Genomic DNA, 23278 nt, shown 5'->3' on the forward strand with positions numbered 1-23278 from the left:
CTTATGCTTGCTGTGGGTTGGTTATTTAACCATCTTTTAGCTTGATCTTTTACAGCAAACGGAAATAGTAACAGTCTATATACATCCTGATCTACATCCTTGTCACGTACTGTGTCAGCAATTTGCAAGAATTGTGCCAGAAACTCAGTAGGTTCTTCTTGTGGAAGACTAGAATACTGGCAGTTTTGCTGCACCATGACAATGAGTTGAGGATTTAGCTCAAAACTGCCTGCTTTGATGGGAGGTATACAGATACTACTCCCATATGCAGTAGTAGTGGGATAAGCATATGATCCCAGAGTCCTTCTGGACTGTTCATTTCCACTTAGATCCATGATGGATAAAATGGAATTGATATGAATTGCAAAGAAAATTTATTTTTGTTTTTATTTTATTGAAGTAAATCAAACCAAATTATTAAGATAAATAAAAATAATAAGATGAAATAAAATAAAATAATTAGAATTTGAAATGTAAATTTTGAAAACTTAGAGAAAAAATAAATTTGAAAGTGAAAATAATTGCTTAATTGAGAAGATCTGAAAAACTTTGGATATGATTTTTGAAAAAGATTTTGAATTTTTGAAAAGATTTGATTTTTAAAACAAAAATCTGAATTTTTAAAAGTAATTTTCGAAAATTCAATTTAAATTAAAGAGAAAAGATATTTTTGAATTTAATGGGGAAAGAGAAAAACAATAAAATGACACAAGGCTTAAAACTTTTAGATCTAATTCTCCTTGTTTTTTCAAAAGTTTTGGAGGGAAAACACCAAGGAAAACCAAACTTAAAGATTTTAAGATCGAAACACAAAGAAGCTTCAAGAACACTTTGAAGACTCACAAGAACATAAAAAGAACACCAAACTTAAAACTTTAAGAAAGCTAAAAATAATTTTTCGAAAATAAAAAATTAACAAGAGAACACCAAACTTAAAAGTTTGACATGAGATTTAATCAAAAAAAAAATTATGTTTGAAAATGTTTTAAAAGGACAATTCCCAATTACCAAGAACATAAGCACACTGCTCTAGCCAATTGAGCTATAAATTTAAAGTGTTTTAATAAAGGTATTTAATGTATAAAATATTTATTTATTATATTATTTTTTTTGGATACTAATAATTCAAAAATACACAAGAAAAACAAGAAAAATCACAAAACAAGAAAAACTAAAGATCAAACAAGGAAAATAAACAAGAACAACTTGAAGATCAAGAAAGAACAATGAACAAAAATTCGAAAATTTAAAAGAAAATAAAAACATGCAATTGACACCCAACTTAAAATATGAAACTAAACTCAAATAGAAAAACTCAATTATTAGTTTATAAAAATTTTCGAAAAATTTAAAAAAAGAAAATAAGGATTTTAAAAAGAAAATTTGAACCAAAAACAATAATAGAAGACTCTAAACCAAAAAGAAATTTTTTTTCCTAATATAAGCAACAAAATAAACCGTCAATTGTCCAAACTCGAACAATCCCCGGCAACAGCGCCAAAAACTTGGTGCACGAAATTGTAATTCACACTTTTCACAATTCGTACCATTAACCAGCAAGTGCACTACGTCGTCCAAGTAATACCTTACGTGAGTAAGGATCGATCCCACAGAGATTGTTGGTTTGAAGCAAGCTATGGTTATCTTGTAACTCTTAGTCAGGATATCAATTATAATTATTAGTTGACTTGCAAATGAACAAGAGAGCATGGATTAAATAATACTTATTATGCAGTAATGGAGAATATGTTGGAGTTTTGGAGATGCTTTGTCTTCTGAATCTCTGCTTTCCCCCTGTCTTCTTCTTCACGCACGCAAGGTTCCTCCTATGGCAAGTTGTGTGTTGGTAGATCACCGTTATCAATGGCTACCATCCGTCCTCTCAGTGAAAATGGTCCAGGTGCGCTGTCACCGCACGGCTAATCATCTGTCGGTTCTCACTCATGCTGGAATAGGATCCATTGATCCTTTTGCGTCTGTCACTACGCCCAACCCTTGTGAGTTTGAAGCTCGTCACAGTCATTCAATCCCTGAATCCTACTCAAAATACCACAGACAAGGTTTAGACTTTCCGGATTCTCAAGAATGCTGCCAATGGGTTCTAGCTTATACCACGAAGATTCTGATTAAGGAATCCAAGAGATACTCATTCAATCGAAGGTAGAACAGAGGTGGTTGTCAATCATGCGTTCATAAGTTGAGAATGGTGATGAATGTCACGGATCATCACATCCATCATATTGAACTGCGAATGAACATCTTAGATAGAAACAAGCGTGTTTGAATAGAAAACAGAAGTAATTGCATTAATTCATCGAGACACAGCAGAGCTCCTCACCCCCAACAATGGAGTTTAGAGAGTCATGCCATCAAAGAGTACAAATTTAGATTAAAAATGTCATTAGATACAAAATAAATCTCTAAAAGTTGTTTAAATACTAAACTAGTAACCTAGGTTTATAAAAAATGAGTAAACTATGATAGATAGTGCAGAAATCCACTTCCAGGGCCCACTTGGTGTGTTCTGGGGCTGAGACTTGAGCTTTACACGTGCCTAGGCTGTTTCTGGAGTTAAACGCTAGGTTGTAACATGTTTTGGGCATTTAACTCAAACTTGTAACCTGTTTCTGGCGTTTAACGGCAGAATAGGGCAGAGAACTGGCGTTGAACGCCAGTTTGCGTCGTTTATCTTCGAGCAAAGTATAAACTATTATATATTGCTGGAAAGCCCTGGATGTCTACTTTCCAACGGAATTGAGAGCACGCCATTGAAACTTTTGTAGCTCCAGAAAATCCACTTTGAGTGCAGGGAGGTCAGAATCCAACAGCATCTGCAGTCCCTCTTCAGCCTCTGAATCAGATTTTTGCTCAGGTCCCTCAATTTCAGCCAGAAAATACCGAAAATCATAGCAAAACACACAAACTCATAGTAAAGTCCAGAAATGTGAATTTTATTTAAAAACTAATAAAAATATACTAAAAACTAACTAAATCATACTAAAAACTATGTAAAAATAATGCCAAAAAGCGTATAAATTATCCGCTAATCAACACCCTCTGAACACAATGAGGATACTTTGCCATTATCACTAGCTCCAGATGATCCAGAACCTAGCCATGAGCAGAAATTGGAATTGAAGCCCCCTTCTTCCCCACCTCAAGTATGCTTACCTTGAGGATAATCAGAAGTTCACAGTTATCATTGCAAGGGAACTCACTTCCCAACAAGAGGAGTAGCTGCTTAGTGTGCTGAGAAGACACAAAAAAGCAATTGGGTAGAGCTTGGCAGATATAGTAGGCATCAGCCCTCAGGTTTGTGAGCACAGAATATTCTTATAAGAGGGAGCAAAGCATGTCCGTCAACCCCAAAGAAGATTGAATCCCACCATCTTAGAAGTTGTCAAGAAAGAAGTAACCAGGCTACTTGAAGCAGATATCATTTACCCCTTCTCAGACAGTGAATGGATCAGTACAGTACAAGTGGTGCCCAAGAAGTCTGGAGTCACAACAGTAAAGAATGAGCATGGAGAACTCCTGACAACTAGAGTGCAGAATTCATGGAGGGTTTGCATTGATTACAGGCATCTCAACTAAGCTACTCGCAAGGATCATTACCCCTTGCCATTTATTGATCAGATGCTTGATCGCCTATCAGGTAAATCCCATTACTGCTTTTTAGATGGTTATACAGGCTATTTTCAAATTCATATAGCTCCTGAAGATCAGGAAAAGACTACTTTTACATGTCCCTTTAGAATGTATGCATACAAAAGGATGCTGTTTGGTTTATGTAATGCACCGGCTACTTTCCAAAGATGCATGACGAGTATCTTTTCAGATCTTATTGAGAACTGTATGGAAGTATTTATGGATGATTTTAGCGTTTATGATGATTCCTTTAACCTTTTCTTGGATAGCTTAGCTAGAGTATTAGATAGGTGTGTTAGTTCAAACCTTGTATTGAAAAAAGTCACTTTATGGTAAAACAAGGGATTGTTCTAGGACATGTGTCTAATAATGGTATTTCTGTAGATCCAGCAAAGATAGATGTCATTTCTAGTTTATCTTACCCCTCCTCTGTGAGGGAAGTCCATTCGTTCCTTGGTCATGTAGGTTTCTACAGGAGATTCATTAAGAACTTCAGTAAGGTAGCATTACCTTTATCCAGGCTGCTACAGAAAGATATTGAGTTCGAGTTCAGTGAGGATTGCATGCAAGCATTTGATAAGCTGAAAATCACCCTGACTCAAGCTCCAATTGTGAGAGGACCAGACTGGAGCCAGCCTTTTGAGATTATGTGTGATGCCTCCAACCAAGCAGTGGGAGCGGCGCTGGCTTAGCGTGAAGGTAAGGATCCTTTCATAATTGCTTATGCGTCTAAGACCTTAGAAGCTGCTCAGTCTAATTACACTACTACTGAAAAGGAGCTTCTTGCTATTGTTTAACTCTGGATAAATTCCGAGCCTATTTACTTGGTACTAAGGTGGTAGTGTACTCGGACCATGCAGCTCTAAAATATTTATTAGTTAAAAAGGAGTCTAAACCAAGGCTAATATGTTGGATACTGCTGCTGCAAGAATTTGATTTAGAAATTAACGATAGGAGTGGTAACCAGAATTTAGTGGCAGACCACTTGAGTCGCCTTGAGCACATTAAGGATGACTCCACTCCTATCAATGACGCTTTCCCGTTTGATAGCTTGCATGCAGTATTTGAAGTAGTTCCTTGGTATGCACCTGTAGCTAATTATCTAGTTAGTCACACTTTCCCTCCTAATTTTACTAAGCATCAAAGAGACAAGCTGAAAAGCGAATCCAAATATTATATATGGGATAACCCATATTTTATGGAGGTGTGGTGCTGACTAGGTAATTAGAAGGTGTGTGCCCCAATCAGAATTCCAGTCCATTTTAGAGGTTTGCCACTCTTTTGAGAGTGGAGGACATTTTGGCCCTCAAAGAACAGTGGTGCACGAAATTGTGATGTCCAGGCTCAAACTATTCCTGGCACGTGAGCAACTTGGTACGCGTAATCGTGATTACACATTCATAATTTGTCACAACTTCGATACAACTAACCAGCAAGTGCACTGGGTCGTCCAAGTAATACCTTACGTGAGTAAGGGTCGAATCCCACGGAGATTGTTGGTATGAAGCAAGCTATGGTCACCTTGCAAATCTCAGTCAGGCGGATATAAAATAATTATGGAGTTTTCGAATAATAACTAATAGAATAGGGATAGAGATACTTATGTAAATCATTGGTAGGGATTTCAGATAAGCGAATGGAGATGCTTTTCGTTCCTCTGATCCTCTGCTTTCCTGCTATCTTCATCCAATCAGTCTCACTCCTTTCCATGGCTGGCTTTATGTGATACATCACCACTGTCAATGGCTACTTTCGGTCATCTCTCGGGAAAATGATCCAATGCCCTGTCACGGCACGGCTAATCGTCTGGAGGCATCACCCTTGCCAATGGCTTCATCTTATCCTCTCAGTGAATAATATGCTCACGCACCCTGTCACGGCACGGCTATTCATCTGTCGGTTCTCGATCATGCTGGAATAGGATTTACTATCCTTTTGCATCTGTCACTAACGCCCTGCAATCGCGAGTTAGGAGCTCGTCACAGTCATTCAATCATTGAATCCTACTCGGAATACCACAGATAGCATACAACTGATCAAAGATACCTAATACCTAATACAATAGTAAGAGGTCCTATTTATAATAAACTAGCTACTAGGGTTTACATGAGTAAGTAATTGATGCATAAATCCACTTCCTGGGCCCACTTGTTGTGTGTTTGGGCTGAGCTTGAGTGTTGCACATGCAGAGGCCATTTGTGGAGTTGAACGCCAGGTTTTGATCCATTTCTGGCGTTCAACTCTGGTTTTGGATCCTTTTCTGGCGCTGGACGCCAGATTTGGGTAGAAAACTGGCGTTGAACGCCAGTTTACGTCATCTATTCTTGGCCAAAGTATGGACTATTATATATTGCTGGAAAGCCCTGGATGTCTACTTTCCAACGCAATTGAAAACGCGCCATTTCAAGTTCTGTAGCTCCAGAAAATCTACTTTGAGTGCAGGGAGGTCAGAATCCAACAGCATCAGCAGTCCTTCTTCAACCTCTGAATCTGATTTTTGCTCAAGTCCCTCAATTTCAGTCAGAAAATACCTGAAATCACAGAAAAATACACAAACTCATAGTAAAGTCCAGAAATGTGAATTTAACATAAAAACTAATGAAAACATCCCTAAAAGTAACTAGATCCTACTAAAAACATACTAAAAACAATGCCAAAAAGCGTATAAATTATCCGCTCATCACAACACCAAACTTAAATTGTTGCTTGTCCCCACGCAACTGAAAATCAAATAGGATAAAAAGAAGAGAATATACTCTAAATTCCAAACTATCAATGAAACATAGCTGCAATCATATGAGCGGGACTTATAGCTTTTTGCCTCTTGAATAGTTTTGGCATCTCACTTTATCCATTGAGGTTCAGAATGATTGGCATCTATAGGAACTAAATTTCGAATAGTGTTATTGACTCTCCTAGTTCAGTATGATGATTCTTGAACACAGCTTCTTTATGAGTCTTGGCCGTGGCCCTAAGCACCTTGTTTTCCAGTATTACCACCGGATACATAAATGCCACAGACACATAATTGGGTGAACCTTTTCAGATTGTGACCCAGCTTTGCTAGAGTCCCCAATTAGAGGTGTCCAGGGTTCTTAAGCACACTCTTTTTTTGCTTTGGACCTTGACTTTAACCGCTCAGTCTCAAGTTTTCACTTGACACCTACACGCCACAAGCACATGGTTAGGGACAGCTTGGTTTAGCCGCTTAGACCAGGATTTTATTCCTTTAGGCCCTTCGATCCACTGATGCTCAAAGCCTTGGGATCCTTTTTATTTGCCCTTGCCTTTTGGTTTTAAGGGTTATTGGCTTTTTCTGCTTGCTTTTTCTTTTTCTTTCTTTTTTTTTCTATTTTTTTTCGCTCCTTTTTTTTTTCCTGCAAGCTTTGTTCTTTGCTGCTTTTTCTTGCTTCAAGAATCATTTTTATGATTTTTCAGATTATCAAATAACATGTCTCCTAGTCATCATTCTTTCAAGAGCCAACATATTTAACATTCTTAAACAACAACTTCAAAAGACATATGCACTGTTCAAGCATACATTCAGAAAATAAGAAGCATTGTCACCACATCAATATAATTAAGCTAAGTTCAAGGATAAATTCGAAACTCATGTACTTCTTATTCTTTTGAATTAAAACATTTTTCATTTAAGAGAGGTGATGGATTCATAGGACATTTATAACTTTAAGACAAAGTTACTACTACTAATGATCATGTAATGAAGACACAAACATAGATAAGCACACAACATAGAAAACGAAAAATAGAGAAAGCAATAACAAGGAATGAATCCACCTTAGTGATGGTGGCATTTCCTTCTTGAGGAACTAATGATGTCCGTGAGCTCTTCTATGTCTCTTCCTTGTCTTTGTTGCTCCTCCCTCATTGCTTTTTGATCTTCTCTTATTTCATGAAGCATGATGGAGTGCTCTTGATGTTCCACCCTTAGTTGTCCCATATTGGAACTCAATTCTCCTAGGGAGGTGTTGATTTGCTCCCAATAGTTTTGTGGAGGAAAGTGCATTTGAGGCATTTCCGGAATCTCATGGTGATGAGCTTCATACGCCTCTTGAGCTCTATGACTGGGCTCTCTTGCTTGCTCCATCTTTTTCTTAGTGATGGGCTTGTCCTCTTTAATGAGGATATCTCCCTCTATGTCAATCCCAGCTGAATTGCATAGGTGGCAAATGAGGTGAGGGAAGGCTAACCTTGCCATAGTGGAGGACTTGTCAGCCACCTTGTAGAGTTCTTGAGATATAATCTCATGAACTTCCACCTCTTCTCCAATCATGATGCTATGGATCATGATGGCCCGGTCTATAGTAACTTCAGACTGGTTGCTAGTGGGAATGATTGAGCATTGAATGAACTCCAACCATCCTCTAGCTATAGGTTTGAGGTCCAATCTTCTTAGTTGAACCGGCTTTCCTTTGGAGTCAACCTTCCATTGAGCTCCTTCTACACATATGTCCATAAGGACTTGGTCCAACCTTTGATCAAAGTTGACTCTCCTTGTGTAGGGGCGTGCGTTCTCTTCCATGTTTGGCAAGTTGAACGCCAACCTCACATTTTCTGGACTAAAATCTAAGTATTTCCCCCGAACCATTGTAACATAGTTCTTTGGATCCGGGTTCTTACTTTGATCATGGTTCTTGGTGATCCATGCATTGGCATAGAACTCTTGAACCATTAGGATGCCAACTTGTTGGATGGGATTTGTTAGAACTTCCCAACCTCTTCTTTGAATTTCATGTCGGATCTCCGGATACTCATTTCTTTTGAGTTTGAAAGGGACCTCAGGGATCACCTTCTTCTTGGCCACAACATCATAGAAGTGGTCTTGATGGGCTTTGGAGATGAATCTTTCCATCTCCCATGACTCGGATGTAGAAGCTTTTGTCTTCCCTTTCCCTCTTCTAGAGGATTCTCCGGTCTTGGGTGCCATCAATGGTAATGGAAAAACAAAAAGCTATGCTTTTACCACACCAAACTTAGAATATTGCTCGCCCTCGAGCAATAAACAAAAGAATAGAAGAAGAAGAAGAAGAAATATGGAGAGGGAGAGGGAGATGTGGTTTCGGCCAAGGAGAGTGTGGAGGGGTGTGTTGTGTGAATTTGATGAAGAATGGAGGTCTTTATATAGGGAAGGGAGGGGGGTTAAGGTTCGGCCATATGGGTGGGTTTGGGTGGGAAATTGGTTTTGAATTTTGAAGGTAGGTGGAGTTTATGAGGTAGGTTTATGGGGAAGAGTGGATGGATGTGAGTGGTGAAGAGGTGATGGGGAAGAGAGTTTGAGGTGATTGGTGAAGGGTTTTTGGGGAAGAGTGTTTATGGGGTTGTGTGAAAGAGAGTGGTGAGAAGAAGTGAGTGGAGGTAGGTGGGGATCCTGTAGGGTCCACAGATCCTGAGTGGATCCTGTGGGGTCCACAGATCCTGAGGTGTTCAAGAATTTACATCCCTGCACCCATTAGGCATGTAAAAATGCCTTTGTACTCAACTCTGGGCATTCAGCGCCAGGTTGGTGGCCATTTTGGGCGTTCAGCGCCCATTTGTGTGCCATTTCTGGCGTTGAACGCCAGAACCATGCCTGTTCTGGCATTCAGCGGCCAGAAGCTGCCCATTTTGGGCGTTCAGCGCCAGAACCATGCTCTGTTTTGGCGCTGAACGCCAGACAGATGCTCCTCCAGGGTGTGATTTTTCTTCTGCTGTTTTTGATTCCGTTTTCAATTTTTTTATTTTGTGACTCCACATGATCATGAACTTAAGAAAACATGAAAAACAATAAAAATAAGAATTAGATAAACATTGGGTTGCCTCCCAACAAGCGCTTCTTTAATGTCAATAGCTTGACAGTGAGCTCTCATGGAGCCTCACAGATGTGCAGAGCTTTGTTGAGACTCTCCAACACCAAACTTAGAGTTTGGATATGGGAGTTCAACACCAAACTTAGAGTTTGGTTGTGGCCTCCCAACACCAAACTTAGAGTTTGACTGTGGGGGCTCTGGTTGACTCTGCTTTGAGAGAAGCTTTTTATGCTTCCTCTCCATGGGTGCAGAGAGATATCCTTGAGTTGCAAACACAAGGTTGTCCTCATTCAATTGAAGGACTAGTTCTCCTCTGTCCACATCAATCACAGCTCTTGCTGTGGCTAGGAAAGGTCTTCCTAGGATGATGGATTCATCCTCTTCCTTTCCAGTATCCAGGACTATGAAATCAGTAGGTATGTAAAGGCCCTCAACCTTTACTAATACATCTTCTACTTGTCCATAAGCCTGTTTTCTTGAGCTGTCTGCCATCTGTTGTGAGATTTTAGCAATTTGCACCCCATAGATTCCCAGTTTCTCTATTACAGAGAGGGGCATGAGGTTTATTCCTGAACCAAGGTCACATAGAGCCTTAAAGATCATGGTGCCTATGGTACAGGGTATTATGAACTTTCCAGGATCCTGTCTCTTCTGAGGCAATGTCAGTTGATCCAGATCACTTAGTTCATTGATGAACAAGGGAGGTTCAACTTCCCAAGTATCAATGCCAAATAATTTGGCATTCAGCTTCATGATTGCACCAAGAAACTTGGCAGTTTGCTCTTCAGTAACATCCTCATTCTCTTCAGAAGAGGAATACTCATCAGAGCTCATGAAGGGTATAAAGAGGTTCAATGGAATCTCTATGGTCTCTAGATGAGCCTCAGAGTCCTTTGGTTCCTCAGAGGGAAGCTCCTTATTGACCACTGGACGTCCCAGGAGGTCTTCCTCCTTGGGATTCACGTCCTCTCCTCTCCTCACAGGTTCGGCCATGGTGCTTATGTCAATGGCCTTGCACTCTCCTTTTGGATTCTCTTCTGTATTGCTTGGGAGAGTACTTGGAGGGATTTCAGTGATCCTTTTACTCAGCTGGCCCACTTGTGCTTCCAAATTTCTAATGGAAGACCTGGTTTCATTCATGAAACTCACAGTGGCCTTAGATAGATCAGAAACTAGATTTGCTAAATTAGAAGCAATTTGTTCAGAGTTCTCTGTCTGTTGCTGAGTGGATGATGGAAAAGATTTATTATTATTAAACCTGTTTCTTCCACCATTATTAAAGCCTTGTTGAGGCTTTTGATCCTTCCATGAGAAATTTGGATGATTTCTCCATGATGAGTTATAGGTGTTTCCATAAGGTTCACCTAAGTAATTCACCTCTGCTATTGCAGGGATCTCAGGATCATAAGCTTCTTCTTCATAAGAAGCCTCTTGAGTACTGTTGGATGCAGCTTGCATTCCATGCAGACTCTGAGAGATCATATTGACTTGCTGAGTCAATATTTTATTCTGAGCCAATATGGCATTCAGAGTATCAACTTCAAGAACTCCCTTCTTTATAGGCGTCCCATTACTCACAGGATTCCTTTCAGAAGTGTACATGAACTGGTTATTAGCAACCATGTCAATGAGTTCTTGAGCTTCTGCAGGTGTTTTCTTTAGGTGAATGGATCCACCTGCAGAAGTGTCCAGTGACATCTTTGATAGCTCAGACAAACCATCATAGAATATATCCAGGATGGTCCATTCTGAAAGCATGTCAGAGGGACACTTTTTGGTCAACTGTTTATATCTTTCCCAAGCTTCATAGAGGGATTCACCTTCTTTCTGTCTGAAGGTTTGAACATCAGCTCTAAGCTTGCTCAGCTTTTGAGGAGGAAAGTACTTGGCTAAGAAAGCCGTGACCAGCTTATCCCAAGAGTTCAGGCTGTCTTTTGGTTGAGAGTCTAACCATAATCTAGCTCTGTCTCTTACAGCAAAAGGGAAAAGCATGAGCCTGTAGACTTCAGGATCTACTCCATTAGTCTTAACAGTATCACATATCTGCAAGAATTCAGTTAAGAACTGAAAAGGATCTTCAGATGGAAGTCCATGAAACTTGCAGTTCTGCTGCATCAGAGAAACTAACTGAGGTTTCAGCTCAAAGTTGTTTGCTCCAATGGCAGGAATGGAGATGCTTCTTCCATGTAAATTGGAATTAGGTGCAGTAAAGTCACCAAGCATCTTCCTTACATTATTATTATTTTCAGCTGCCATCTCCTCTTCCTGTTCGAAAATTTCTAAAAGGTTATCTCTGGATTGTTGTATTTTAGCTTCTCTTAATTTTCTCTTCAGAGTCCTTTCAGGTTCTGGATCTGCTTTCACAAGAATGTTCTTATCCTTGCTCCTGCTCATATGACAAAGAAGAAGGCACAGAAAAATAATAATAATAATAATAGAGATCCTTTATACCACAGTATAGGGATCCCTGTGTGAGTAGACGAAGAGGGGGAGACAAAGAATGTAATATAATGGAAGAAACACAACTGTGAGGAGGCTAGAGATGTGAGATGAGATGTTAGGATATGAATGAATAAATAGAATAAGATGGGAGAGAGAGAATTTTCGAAAATATTTTTGAAAAAGAGTTAGTGATTTTCGAAAATGGTTTTTGAAAAATGTTAGTAATTTTCGAAAATTTTTAAAATCAAAAATAAAAATAAAAATAATTATTTAATTAAAAAGAAATTTTTGAAAAAGAGGGAAGATATTTTCGAAAATTAGAGAGAGAGAGTTAGTTAGGTAGTTTTGAAAAAGTTAAGAAACAAACAAAAAGTTAGTTAGTTAGTTGAAACAAATTTTGAAAAGATAAGAGGTTAGGAAGTTAGAAAAGATATTTTAGAAATTAGTTTTGAAAAAGATTTGATTTTTAAAATCTCAATTAATGACTTGATTCACAAGAAATCACAAGATATGATTCTAGAACTTAAAATTTGAATCTTTCTTAACAAGCAAGTAACAAACTTCAAATTTTTGAATCAAAACATTAATTGATTATGCTATTTTCGAAAATTTGGTATAAAAATAAGAAAAAGATTTTTGAAAATATTTTTGGAATTTTCGAAAATAACTAAGAATTTTGAAAAAGATTTTATTTTTGAAAAAGATTTTGAAAAAGATAAGATTTTCAAATTGAAAATTTGATTTGACTCATAAGAAACAACTTGATTTTAAAAATTTTTGAAAAAGTCAACCCAAATTTTCAAATTTGATGAGAGACAAAGGGAAAGATATTTTTTTTATTTTTGAATTTTTATGATGTAAGAGAGAAAAACACTAAAAAGGTGCAATGCATGAAATTTTTAGATCAAAACATGTGATGCATGCAAGAATGCTATGAATGTCAAGATGAACACCAAGAACACTATGAATGTCAAGATGAACATCATAGACACAATTTTGAAAAATTTTTAATGCAAAGAAAATATGCAAGACACCAAACTTAGAATTCTTTAATGCTTACGCACTAAGAATTCAAGAATGCATATGATAAACACCATACAACACAAAACAAAAAATCATCAAGATCAAACACAAAGACTTACCAAGAACAACTTGAAGATCATGAAGAACACTATGAATGCATGAAATTTTCAAAAAAATGCAAGATGCATATGCAAGTGACACCAAACTTATGATATGACTCAAGACTCAAACAAGAAACAGAAAAATATTTTTGATTTTTATGATTTTCTAATTTTTTTGGTAATTTTTTTTTCGAAAATTATATGAAAAAAGGAAAATAAGGATTCCAAAATTTTTAATATGAATTTCAGGAATCTTGCATTCTTAGTCTAAAGCTTCAGTCCAGGATTTAGACATGGCTCACTAGCCAGCCAAGCTTTGAATGAAAGCTCCGGTCCAAAACACTAGACATGGCCAATGGCCAGCCAAGCTTTATCATGTAATTCAGATATGACATGCCTGACATACTCATTCCCAAAGGAATAGACATGGCTTTACAGCCAGCCAGGCTTCAACATGCTTCATGAAACACTAGAATTCATTCTTAAAAATTTTGAATAAAATTTTTTTGAAAGCATTTTTATTATTTTTTTTTTCGAAAACAGATGAGAAAATTTTTGAAATATTTTTGAAAAAATTTTTAAAAATAAAATAAAAAGAAAATTACCTAATCTGAGCAACAAGATGAACCGTCAGTTGTCCAAACTCGAACAATCCCCGGCAACGGCGCCAAAAACTTGGTGCACGAAATTGTGATGTCCAGGCTCAAACTATTCCTGGCACGTGAGCAACTTGGTACGCGTAATCGTGATTACACATTCATAATTTGTCACAACTTCAATACAACTAACCAGCAAGTGCACTGGGTCGTCCAAGTAATACCTTACGTGAGTAAGGGTCGAATCCCACGGAGATTGTTGGTATGAAGCAAGCTATGGTCACCTTGCAAATCTCAGTCAGGCAGATATAAAATAATTATGGAGTTTTCGAATAATAAATAATAGAATAGGGATAGAGATACTTATGTAAATCATTGGTAGGGATTTCAGATAAGCGAATGGAGATGCTTTTCGTTCCTCTGATCCTCTGCTTTCCTGCTATCTTCATCCAATCAGTCTCACTCCTTTCTATGGCTGGCTTTATGTGATACATCACCACTGTCAATGGCTACTTTCGGTCATCTCTCGGGAAAATGATCTAATGCCCTGTCACGGCATGGCTAATCGTCTGGAGGCATCACCCTTGCCAATGGCTTCATCTTATCCTCTCAATGAATAATATGCTCACGCACCCTGTCACAGCACGGCTATTCATCTGTCGGTTCTCGATCATGCTGGAATAGGATTTACTATCCTTTTGCGTCTGTCACTAACGCCCTGCAATCGCGAGTTAGGAGCTCGTCACAGTCATTCAATCATTGAATCCTACTCGGAATACCACAGACAAGGTTTATACTTTTCGGATTCTCTTGAATGCCGCCATCATTCTAGCTTACGCCACGAAGATTCCGGTTAAGAGATCTAAGAGATATTCATTCTAGCTTAATTCATGTAGAACGGAAGTGTTTGTCAGGCACGTGTTCATAGGGGAGATGGTGATGAGCGTCACACATAATCATCACCTTCATCACGTTCTTGGGTGCGAATGGATATCTTAGAAGCGAAATAAGATGAATTGAATAGAAAACAGTAGTACTTGCATTAATCTTTGAGGAACAGCAGAGCTCCACACCTTAATCTATGGAGTGTAGAAACTCTACCGTTAAAAGTACATAAGTGAAGGTCCAGGCATGGCCGAGATGGCCAGCCCCCTATTGTGATCTAAGATAGCATACAACTGATCAAAGATACCTAATACAATAGTAAGAGGTCCTATTTATAATAAACTAGCTACTAGGGTTTACATGAGTAAGTAATTGATGCATAAATCCACTTCCTGGGCCCACTTGGTGTGTGTTTGGGCTGAGCTTGAGTATTGCACGTGCAGAGGCCATTTGTGGAGTTGAACGCCAGGTTTTGATCCATTTCTGGCGTTCAACTCTGGTTTTGGATCCTTTTCTGGCGCTGGACGCCAGATTTGGGTAGAAATCTGGCGTTGAACGCCAGTTTACATCGTCTATTCTTGGCCAAAGTATGGACTATTATATATTGCTGGAAAGCCCTGGATGTCTACTTTCCAAAGCAATTAGAAGCGCGCCATTTCAAGTTATGTAGCTCCAGAAAATTCACTTTGAGTGCAGGGAGGTCAGAATCCAACAGCATCAGCAGTCCTTCTTCAACCTCTGAATCTGATTTTTGCTCAAGTCCCTCAATTTCAGTCAGAAAATACCTGAAATCATAGAAAAACACACAAACTCATAGTAAAGTCCAGAAATGTGAATTTAACATAAAAACTAATGAAAACATCCCTAAAAGTAACTAGATCCTACTAAAAACATACTAAAAACAATGCGAAAAAGCGTATAAATTATCCGCTCATCAAACAGCTAGAAAAATCTTAGACTGTGGATTTTGGTGGCCTACTCTTTTTAAAGATGCTACTGCCTTTTGTAAATCTTGTTCCCCATGCCAAAGGTTTGGTAACATATCCTAGAGGGATGAGATGCCTCAATAGATTATGCTTTTCTGTGAAATTTTTTATGTTTGGGGTATTAACTTCATGGGTCCATTTCCAAACTCTAGTGGTTACCTTTATATACTGTTAGCTGTAGATTATGTTTCTAAATGAGTGGAAGCAATTCCTACCCATACTGATGATGCTAATACTGTTGTTTCATTTGTTAGAAACCATATTATTTGTCGCTTTGGATCACCACGAGCAATCGTGAGTGATCAAGGCACTCACTTTTGTAACAGGAGACTAGCAGGATTACTGAAGAAGCATGGGATAGCTCACAAAGTAGCAACAGCTTAGCATTCCCAGACTAATGGGCAAGCAGAAGTATCTAACAGAGAGATTAAACACATTCTGGAGAAGATAGTAAAGCCTCATAGGAAGGACTGGAGCACCAGACTTGTTGATGCACTCTGGGCATATCAAACAGCGTATAAGACACCCATTGGGATGAGCCCCTTCCGCCTAGTGTATAGAAAAGCTTGTTACCTCCTAGTAGAGGTGGAACACAAGGCTTTATGGGCTGTGAGGGAGTGCAACATGGGATTTGGGGAAGCTGCAACTAGCAGAATTAGAGAATCTTCACCTAGAAGCATATGACAACTCCAGGCGATACAAAGAGAAGATGAAGGTTGTGCATGACGATCACATAAAAAGGAGAGAGTTCAGACCAGGGGAGTTAGTTCTTCTTTATAACTTCTAACTGAGGCTCATGCCAGGCAAACTGAGATCAAGATGGGAAGGTCCCTACAGAGTAGAGAAGGCAGAGCCATACGAAGTTTTTGACATGCGTCATCCTTCTAGCTCCAAATTCATCAAGGTTAATAGACATCACCTAAAGCTTTATCATGGTGAGAAGATGAAAGATCACAAGGAACTAGAGGTCTTCCTCTTGGAAGACCCACCAATAAAAGCAGAATGAGCCTGAAGACCGTCCAACTTAAGGACGTAAAAGTAAAGTGCTAGGTGGGAGACAACCCACCATGGTATGATCGTTCCGTTTCAGTCTTAGTTTTGTTCTATTCTACTTTATTTTTCTTAGTGATTCTTCTCATAATCTCTGTATATAGTCTGCATTTGCATGTGCATTCTGCATTAAAAAAAAAAGATGCACGCGACGCACAAGCGTCGCTGACGAGACCGCGTCATATGTGCATTCGAAACAAAGAAGGAAAGAAGCAGAGAGTTACGCGGGAGCGTGGCTGGAGGCGTGGCTTAGGCACAAACACGCCCACGCGTACGCGTCAGACAAAGAAGCAAGGAAGCAGAGAGTTACGCCGGAGCGTGGCTGGAGGCGTCGCTTAGGCCCAAAGATGCCCACGCGTACGCGTCCCTGACGCGTCCGCGTCGCTTGCGAAATCAGCCCTCCACGCGTGCGCGTCACCCACGTGCACTCGTGTCCCACAAAATCTACGTAAAGGGGTGTATGGCCAGAGAGTTATGATGGTGTGGGGCTGGAATTGAGCTTGAAACACAAGCCCTATCACGCGTACGCGTCCCTCACGCGTCCGCGTCATTTTTCAAAGTAAGGCCATTCACGCGTGCGCATCCCTCACGCGCACACGTCACCCTAAATTTTGGCAATGTGCATATGCAAAAGAGAGTTGTGCGTGCGCGAGGCTGCTCTCACGCCAATAGCACAAATCAGGTCACGTGTACGCGTCACCCACGCATACGCGTCACTTGAAAATAGCGTAAACCACACATTCGCGTGCTCCACGCTCACGCATAGCATGCGACGCACAGTTTAACTATACCTGCGCCAAAATTCTTATTTTTTCTCACCCAATCTTAATTCTTCCTTCACCCTTCTTAATTATTTCTTCCTCCTTCTTTCTTCTTTATTCCTTCCTACTTTTTCCTTTCTTCTTTCACTCTTAATCTTCTTCATCAAGGTTCTTTTTCTTTTCTTCTTCCCTTTTTACTTTTCAATTATTACTTTTATTTATGTTTTCCTCTTCTTTTTTCTTTTTACCTTCATTATCTATGTTTTCTTTTTCTTTCTTTTTGCATTATTTTAATTGGTGTTAGAAATTTAATTAGGTGATTATTTTCTTCTATATTTTGCTTGTAGATTATTCAGGAATTGTTTGACAATTAGTATTACTTCTTAAGGGTTGCTTACATGTTCAAATTTAATACTTCCAATAACATATTTACCATGCATGCTAAGTGTCTGTGAAAAAGCTCGTATGGCATTGTGCATTCTTTTTAAATCATTCTATCCTACTACTCTAACGCCTGTTTTTCACAAAACCCTTTTTCATATATTATTGATTGAATATAATTGTCAATACAAACAGATTGTTAGTTTGAAACATTTGATAATCAAATTGGGCAATTAATGCTTGATCTATGCTACTCATGCCTTTGCCGGCATGCCAATAAACATCTTACATCTACTTGCCATAACATGCACTTGCTATATTTCCATTGATGAACTTATCACATGTAGTCGCGACCATGTGTTAACGACATCCTTCTTTACCGTGCAATGATTATCACTTGTACCGTCCTCTTCCTTGCTCAAACCCTTAGCTTTACGTGTTACTTTCCTTTTCCCTTTTCAGGATGGCCACCAAGAAGGGTAAAGAGAAAGCTACTCCCAAACCACCGGCAAGGAAAGGAACAAAAAGATCACTAGCTGTGGAACCTTCTTCAACAACAGTAAAGCCCTCAACAAAGCAACTCAAGAGGATCATCAAGGTCAATGAAAAAGAAAAAGCCTCTCCAGCAAAGGACACTGCGCGGTTCACTAACCGCTACTGTGAGCAGATATTTCCCATTTTGGCTGAGCGGAACTATAACAATGAGCACCTTCTCATCCTCCTGACCCACACTGTTGAATGTGTTGAACCCCACATTGAGCAAAGACAATGGGGACTCCTACGGAGACAGCCACGGTAGGTTAACCTTTCATGGGTAGTTGAATTCTACTATAATCTTCACATGCCAACCATGTAGTCTGTCTATGTCTGTCAAAAGCAAGTCCCCATAACTGAAGAGGCCATTCAGCAAGCTCTAGATCTTCCCCCTGCTCCAGAAGGATTGGACTCATACCAAGAAGCCTCTTTCAAGCGCCAGACATACCAATTTGACTGGGACACCGTTCTCAGAGTTATAGCACAACCTGGCAGCAGATGCATCTATGGATACCATCGATCCCGACCTAAGGGCATATTGACTTTAGCACTCACCTTGGAGGCTCGAGTATGGGCACAGATTATGTCCCATTACGTCTTTCCGAGCACTCACGAGTCCTCCTTCACTGCAGACATGGCTGTTCTACTTTGGTGTATCCTTACAGACCAGCCTCTCAATTTACCAAGACACCTTCGGCATACTATGGGACACGTACAGATCGCGGGCAACTTACCTTTTCCTGCATTGATTTTGGATCTAGTCTCAGTAGCCAGAGTCTCCTACAGAGCTGGGGACACCAAGGCCATGATTCCACGGGATGATCAGTACGTCCCTAACGGGAAGTATATCAGACCTCCAGCAGCCACTACTAGCCGGCCAGCAGAACCGGCCGGAGATATTCCTTCTCCTTCTGTATCACAAGAACCTTCAACAAATCAGCTACTCCTACAGATAATTGAGAGGTTAAACCGGCTTGACCGGCAGGGAAAGCGAAGAGAGCGCCATAACAAGCGCCGATTTACATACCTCAAGGAGCTGCTTGTTGGTAACCACCCACCTGAAGAAGACCCAGACACCCCGGACTCCACTTCATTTACCAGCACAGGGAGCCATGATGGTCCCGATTGTGGAGATACTGCTATTTGTTCCTGACTGATGGCACCGAGGACAGTGCCAAGCTTTAACTTTGGGGAGGTCGGTAAGTACCTGACTTCCGGAGGTAATTTCTCTTTCTTAGAACCAATAAATTATTTATTTTTCTTTTGTTTCAGACAGGATAGATTGCATAGTAATAGGTGTTTGCATGAATGTTCTAATTGGTTGAAAAATAATAAGTTTCTTTTTAAGACTCTATTTTTTTTGAAAATTTCACTAATTTAAATCAGAATTTTTTGTGTTAAACTTGTTTGAAGATTGTAATTTGGAACATAGTTTAAAGCTAGAACACACAACCTGTGAAAATTGAGCTTAATTACATGGTTATACTATTTAACCATAAAAATTTTATTCTTATTTGTTTTTCTTCTCTGTGATTGTAATCTATATTTTGTTCCATCCTATATGTCCAATATTGAATGTGTTATATGAATGCATATGATTGAGGCCATTATTTGATTATTAGCCCACTTATCCCAAATAGCCTACCCTTCCATTCACCTTTGTTAGCCACTTTGAGCCTTTTAATCCCATTTGTTCTATATTTTACCACATCACTAGCCTTAAGTAGAAAAATAAGTAATCACCCCATTTGAATGTTTGGTTAGCTTAAGATAGATATCGTGTGTCAATCAAGTGTGGGAAAACTGTGGGAACATGGGTTAATAGGGAATGTCTTATCTTTCTATTTCATTTAATTATTGGGAATTTGGGTACCTACTCATGTGAAAGCAGAAAAATTAAAAATCCATGTGCATTGATAAGTTATGTTTTCTTTTATGAAAAAAAAAACAAAAATATTCAAGTAATTAAGTAAATAAATAAATGAATAAGGGGACAAAATTATCCCAATGTTAAGTTAATAAAAGATCAATCCATGTGTGATACAAATTAAAAGAAAAGTTGATGTATGAGTGTGTAATGCAAAAGTGGGAAAATTATGGGTAGCTAGGCATGATCTTAAAAGTATAAAGAGTATACGTATAGGTGAAAGCTTAGGTTAATCAAGGATTCAATTTGTAGCTCACTTAGCCATATATATATACCCTCACCTTTACCTTAGCCCCATTACAACCTTGAAAAGACCTCATGATGTTTGCATTGGTACATTAAATACTTGTTGATTGGTTAGGTCAAGAACAAGGTTTAGAAAGCATGACTAGAGAAGAGTAAAGTGATTACCCTATACACTTGAGTGATTAGAGTGCACATATACTATCAGTAAGTGTTCAATGCTTGATTCTATGTTCCCTGCTTTCATGAGCTGTCTTCTTACAAGTTTACTTGTTTTTACTGTATGATTTTAATTAGTGATATCTGATTTATGTTTGTCTTGAAGAACTTATTTACTTTTAACTAAGTAGGCAAAATCATCTTAGCATATAGTTGCATTCATACATAGGTTGCATTGCACTGCATGAGTCTTACTTTTCCCTACTCATTTATTTTATCTCCTTGAGCTAAGAATGAGGACATGCTAATGTTTAAGTGTGGGGAGGTTGATAAACCACTATTTTATGGTTTATCTTGTGTTTAATTGAGTGGTTTCATCAAGTCTTTACCCACTTATTCATATGATTTGCATGATTTTACAATTCCTTCGTAATTTTGTTCTATGGTTGAAAACTTGCTTCCCAGAGATCTTTAATTTCTGTATTTTAATTCTCCTTTATACCATTCGATGCCGCGATCCATGTGTTAAGTGTTTCACGTTTTATAGGGCAAGAATGACTTAGAGAATGGAGAGGAAGCTTGCAAAAATGGAAAGAACACAAGAAACTAAGAAGATAACCAGCGAGCATCGACACGCACGCATGGCTCACGCGAGTGCACGATATGAAGAAATTTGCAGCATCGCGTGCGCGTCCCTGACGCGTACGCGTGGATTGGAGTTTGCACAAAGACGCGTGTGATAAACCCATATTCTATTATATATTTTGTGCCCAATTTGAGTGATTTATTCAATCCTTCACCCACTTATTCATATTAATTGCATGGTTTTACTTTCCCTTCCTTATTATGTAATGTATGTGAAAAACATGTTTCATATGCTTAAAAATAATTATTTTGATTACCCTTTATTTCCATTCGATGCCGTGATTCGCGTGTTGAGTAATTTCAGATCTTCTAAGGCAGGAATGACTTAAAGGATGGAAAGGAAACATATAAAATTGGAAGGAAAGCATAAAATGGAGTTTTTGAAGAAACTGGCAGCGACGCGATCGCATGGACGACGTGGCCGCATGCCAGCATGAAATGGTATTGACGCGACCGCGTGATTGACGCGACCGCGCGCCTTAAGCGAAACGCATATGACGCGGACGCATGACTGAAGCGACCGCGTGGCAAGGAAAACTCCAATTGACGCGACCGTGTGACCCACGCGGACGCGTGACAGAGGCCACGCACTAGAAATTACAGAAAATACCCCCAGCGATTTCTGAAGCCCTTTTTGGCCCAAATCCAAGTCCAGAAGGCACAGATCAGAGGTTATGAAGTGGGGGAATGCATCCATTCGGGAAGAGACTCTCCAATTAGTTAGTTTTCATGATTTAGATTTAGTTTTGAGAGGGAAATTCTCTACTCTCTCTTTAGGATTAGGATTTAGATTAGGATTTTATTCGCTTTCAGGATTATCTCTTTTCACCAGGTTCAATATTCCTTTTTATTATTTTCTCAATTTTATTTATGAATTCTTCTATGTTACAGATTACTCTTTTGAATTAATGTTATTTGAGGTATTTCAGTTTATAATTGCTCTCTTTTATTTATGTTATTGTTATTCCCAATCTAAAGACATTTTTATTCCTGTAGATTTATTTTTCCCCTTTTGGTCTTGGTTAAGAAATCAGTAACTCAGGAGTTATTAAACTCAACATGATTGATAATCGTTATCTTTGCTAATTGAATTGAACTTCAATTTTGCAACAAAAAGGGAACAAAATGTACCAAAGTTTAAAGTTTCATAAATTCAATGTATATGTGTAAGAATCTAAAAAGAATACATGAGTGTGTGAAAAAGTGAAGAATGGATAGCTAGCCTTGTTTAGAATTGTTTAGGTTGTCATGGGTTAGGTGGGAAGTTTAAGTTAATCAAAGATTTGAATTTCAAGCTCACTTGACCATATGCATCCTACCTTGACCCTAGCCCCATTACAATCTATGGGAAAGTCCTCATGATATTTGTATGCATGCATGAAGTAATTGTTGATTGTTAGATGAAAAATAAATCTTAGAAAGTATGATTAGGGGAGGAATTGAGTGAATCAACCCCATACACTGAGTGCCTAGAGTGGATACACATCAAGCAAGGGTTCGATCGCTCAATTACATGTTTCCACCCATGATTATCTTTTCTTGCAAGTATGTGAACTCTTTCAATGATTCAATTAAATTGTGGTTTGCTTTGATTGCTAATACCTTAGCCCTTATGCTTGCATGTGTATTCATAGGGTTGGAATTATTTTGACTAAGCTATTGCATCATGTAAATAGATTCCAATCATATAGATAGCTTGCATTTAGTTAGTTGCATTGAATAAATGTTAATACCCTTTGCTTCTTTCTTGATTTTAGCATGAGGACATGCTTAGTTTAAGTGTGGGGGGATTTGATAAACCCTGATTTTGTGATTTATCTTGTGATTATTTTAGGGGATTTTACCACCTTTTCCCATATTTATTCAATGAAATAGCATGGTTTTGTAATTCTCCCTTGAATTGTGCTTAAGTGTAAAAACATGCTTTTTAGGCCCTTAAATTAGTGATTTTGATTCACTTTAATTCCATTTGATGCCTTGATGTGTTTGTCGAGTGATTTTAGGATCATAAGACAAGTATTGGATGGAAGAAATGAGGAGGAAAGCATGAAAAGAGGAGAATGTATGAAGAAACAAAGATTGGGAATGCA

General features: G+C 38.7%; 1 non-coding gene across 1 annotated transcript; it reads left to right on the top strand.

Moving 5' to 3' along the window:
• Positions 1-11207: 11207 nt before the first annotated feature.
• Positions 11208-11315, top strand: LOC112725507 (small nucleolar RNA R71). The gene has a single exon (XR_003164611.1). It is a non-coding gene; the product is annotated as a small nucleolar RNA R71 (small nucleolar RNA).
• Positions 11316-23278: the final 11963 nt, after the last annotated feature.

This window comes from Arachis hypogaea, chromosome 11, assembly GCF_003086295.3.
Source record: "Arachis hypogaea cultivar Tifrunner chromosome 11, arahy.Tifrunner.gnm2.J5K5, whole genome shotgun sequence".
Classification (NCBI taxonomy): domain Eukaryota; kingdom Viridiplantae; phylum Streptophyta; class Magnoliopsida; order Fabales; family Fabaceae; genus Arachis; species Arachis hypogaea.